The 3910-nt window shown below is 44.1% G+C and overlaps 1 pseudogene; it reads right to left on the bottom strand.

The window, feature by feature from the left end:
* Positions 1-2385: 2385 nt before the first annotated feature.
* LOC123845186 (U2 spliceosomal RNA) lies at positions 2386-2528 on the bottom strand (annotated as a pseudogene).
* Between the last annotated feature and the right edge of the window lie 1382 nt (positions 2529-3910).

Raw genomic sequence — 3910 nt, 5'->3', positions numbered from 1 at the left:
GACATATGTGTGATTCCATCATGTCAGAGTGACTTGGAGACCCTCCTTTTGTGGTGGTGTTCAAGTCAGTGAGTCGTTACTACACATGCCTCCTGGGATGAAGTCTTTGGAGTTTCAGAATAACTTCACATATGTACTACTATTTTATTAACGCTTCTCAGATGTCATGCAGGGCTCTGAACTTCAAACACAGCTAGCCAGGATTTGATCCTTAGACGAGGAGGCTCCATCAAGATGCCCACATGCCTAAAGCTATTTGTTGGATCCAAAAAAACAGTCTCAGTTTGTGGGGGGAAAAGAAAACTTAATTACCAGTGAATAAAGCAACTCTCAGAACATATGGTTTCAGGTTGTGCCAAGATTTGGGGCCAATTTATTACTTTATTATTATTGTTGTTAATCTTTACTTGAAAGATGTATAAAGCCATTCAGTAAGTCCCTTTCTCAAGGATACTGAAGCCAGAGAGTCTCTGAAAGGCAAAGCTGAACGGCAGATCACAGATCAGAGCAAAAGCATTTTTATCATACATCAGCATTAAAGGGTAAAGGATGTTCCATAATGGCTTTCCCCCCCCCTCCTTAACAAAGAAACTGCACTCTCCTTTGTTTGGGAAACTTTGATGCCTTCAAGAATAATTTGCTTTTCTGCTTCCGATTTTGTTCTTCTCCTTTGGCAACTGTGCTCGGCCTGCATCTAAACCAGTATTTGGAAGGGATGTTGTTCTCTGTTTATACTTCCATGTTTCAGGGAAGACATCATGGCTGAAGGAGATGCAGTTTGAGAAAAGGTCTGTTCTCTGTTCTCCACAAGCCAAGGAAAACATATTTTTAAAATCTTGCTAACACGTTAGCTTTGGCATCTTTAAAACTCATTTTTCTCCACATTTTTGTGTCTCTCCAACTTGGCTGTCGGTGAGCTGTGTGGTCTGATGAGTGACCAGAGGCAGAGATATGCATCATAGCCCCATCACCAACTGGCAGAGGGCGTTGGTTATAAGATCATTGTCCTTGTCCAATGGAAGGAGGTGGTTTTGAGCTGGACAAAGTGCCATCTGTGTCTACAGACACAGCTTGGAGATGGACCACACGTGAGAGCAAACGTTTGATTGCAAATTGTTATAATTGACCAGAAAGTAGAGAAACACAGCAGCACGTCCCCCACCACCACATGCCCGGGCTGGTGAGCTGGATTGTAGGGCTGACGAATGGACTTAGGGCTTTATGAATGACCCTCTTCCTTTGTTGACACACAGGGTGACCCGTGTCCTCTAAATGGTGCAGGCCAGACATCTTTTCCAAGTCCTAATAGTTCCTTCCCTTTTATAAATGGCCAAATCGAAGCACATTAGAGCTCCCAGGGGGCCAACTCTTTAAATGCTTCCTGTACAATGGGCCTCAGAGGCTCCTGCCTCCTTCCTAAATGGGCCTTCCTGCAAATCCCGGTGCACCTCCTCACACTCAGGCATCAGTGGGCTCTGCCGCATGTCCTTGCTAAGGCCACAGCAGCAACTGCTGAATATTTTATTAGTCACCGGTGTCTCTCCATGCAGTCCGCACCTGGATGTCATCTTTGCTGTTGTGACACACTTTTCTCTTAAAGGAGCCATCAGTGATGATGCGTTATAGTCTGTTCAGAAGCAAGGTCTCAACCAGTGTCCCTGTTAAGCTGGAAAACATTATCCTTTCCAGAAACAGGTCTTTGAAGGTTTGTGCAGATTTGGTAAAAGGGAACAATCCAAGGAAGGCCTTGCTTTCATGAAAGCCCCCTCTCTGTCCCCAACTGCCTTGCAGGTAACCCCAGGGGAGAAATTTTAAAAAGAAAATGTGGGCTTAGAAGACTCCAAAGGTTGCTTTTTCAGAAGGCACTAGTTTCTAAGAGTACTATTCTTGGTCTTTGGTTTTAGAACTTGCATGAATTCATTTATTCCTTCAGGAGATGTTTATTTAGTTCCTACTATGTCAGGCACTAGGCAAGTCACTGGAACCCAGCCCTGAACAGTGAGACACCCACCTTGCCTTCGGAGAACAGAAAACCTAGTGAGGGATTCATTCATTCACTCATTCATTCAGTACTGTTTATTGAGTGCCTATTTTGTGCCTGGCATTGTTCTAGAGATTGGGATACACAGTGGTGGACAAAACAGGAAAATCATTCTGGTGGGAGATGGACATTTTTCAAATAATCACATAATGTATATAATTATAAAATGTAATAAGCACAGCAAAGAAATCTTCTTAAAAACACCTTCCATGGGATTCTATACCCAGCTAAACTATCATTCAGCAGTCAAGGCAAAAGGTATTTTTCAGATGTACAACAAATGAAAGACTTTATTACCAGTAGATACTCAATGTCAGAGGGAAGTGGACAAGAAAGAAAGGCATGAGAAATGAGAAACAGACAGCACAAAAATTCATGAAATTCACTGGCAAATGCAATGAACTACTGCTTATGTTAAATTGCTACTTTTTTAAACTGATAAGAACAGATACTACACTTGATCTTAGCCAAAAGGCCGAGAAAATTGCTACTTTTTTAACAGAGAAAAAAATTACAATTAATGAAAATGAGCAAAATAGAAAACCAAGTTAAAGGAGAAATAATATTACAAAGTAACAGAAACTGGCTTTTTAATTAAACAACTAAAACAGACAAGCCTCTAGCAAGATTTAAAAATGGATGGAGCTTTTCCACACTCCCCAGAGAGGGGTCCATACGGTGTTGTTCTGCGTTCCCATGATAACTTAAAGGGAAACTTTTACAATGTCTGGAGCTCTCAGTGTCCTGCAAATGAAGGAGGAGGAGGTCCTTAAATTCCTTGCAGCAGGAACCCACTTAGGTGGCACCAACCTTGACTTCCAAATGGAACAGTACATCTATAAAAGGGGAAGTGACGGCATCTATGTCATGATTCTGAGGAGAACCTGGGAGAAGCTTCTGCTGGCAGTACATGTCATTGTTGCCATTAAAAACCCAGCTGATGTCAGTGTCCTATTGTCCAGGAATGCTGGCCAGTGAGCTGTGCTGAAATTTGCTGCTCCTACTGGAGCCACTCCTGTTGCTGGCCGCTTCACTCCTGGAAGCCTCAGGAACCAGATCCAGGCAGCCTTCTAGGAGCCCAGCCTTCTGGTGGTTACAGATCCCAGGGCTGACCACCAGCCTCTCACAGAGTGGCTGATGTTAACCTGCCCACCATTGCTCTGTGTAACACAGACTCTACCCTGGGCTATGTGGACATTGCCATCCCTTGCAACAACAAGAGAGCTCACTCAGCAGGTATGATGTGGTGGATGCTGGCCCCAGGGAAATTCTGAGCATGCGTGGCACCATTTCCAGGGAACACCCATGGGAGGTTGTGCCTGATCTCTACGTCTACAGAGATCCTGAAGAGATTGAAAAGAGCAGGCCGCTGCTGAAAAGGCTGTGACCCAGGAGGAATTTCAGGGTGAGTGGATTGCTCCAGGTCCTGAGTCCACTGCTACTCAACCTGAAGGTGCAGACTCGTCCGAAGATGGGCAGGTACCCTCTGTGCCTATTCCGCAGCTCCCTGCTGAAGACTGGAGTGCCCTGCCGGCCACTGAAGACTGGTCTGCAGCTTCCACTGCTTGGGCCACTGAATGGGTAGGAGCAACCCCTGAGTGACCTTAAGCTACTCTTCCACACAGGCAAACAAAATGGAAAGAAGGTTGATGGAAGATAAACAGTTCTTACAAAAGGGTATGAAAAGAACATAAACAGTGATAGGAATAGAAACAGACGTATAGCTGAGATTTGTTTTAATGAGGGAAATTAAAATAAAATAAAATAAAATAAAATAAAATAAAATAGGGGCACCTGGGTGGCTCAGGCAATTAAGCATCTGACTCATGATCTCAGCTCAGGTCTTGATCTCAGGGTCCTGAGTTCAAG

Source organism: Mirounga angustirostris, unplaced genomic scaffold (genome assembly GCF_029215605.1).
Source record: "Mirounga angustirostris isolate CCGP_5_RB_7025 unplaced genomic scaffold, mMirAng1.0.hap1 SCAF_5, whole genome shotgun sequence".
Classification (NCBI taxonomy): domain Eukaryota; kingdom Metazoa; phylum Chordata; class Mammalia; order Carnivora; family Phocidae; genus Mirounga; species Mirounga angustirostris.
Note: the sequence above shows the minus strand (reverse complement) of the source record. Positions and strands in the feature narration are given on the sequence as shown.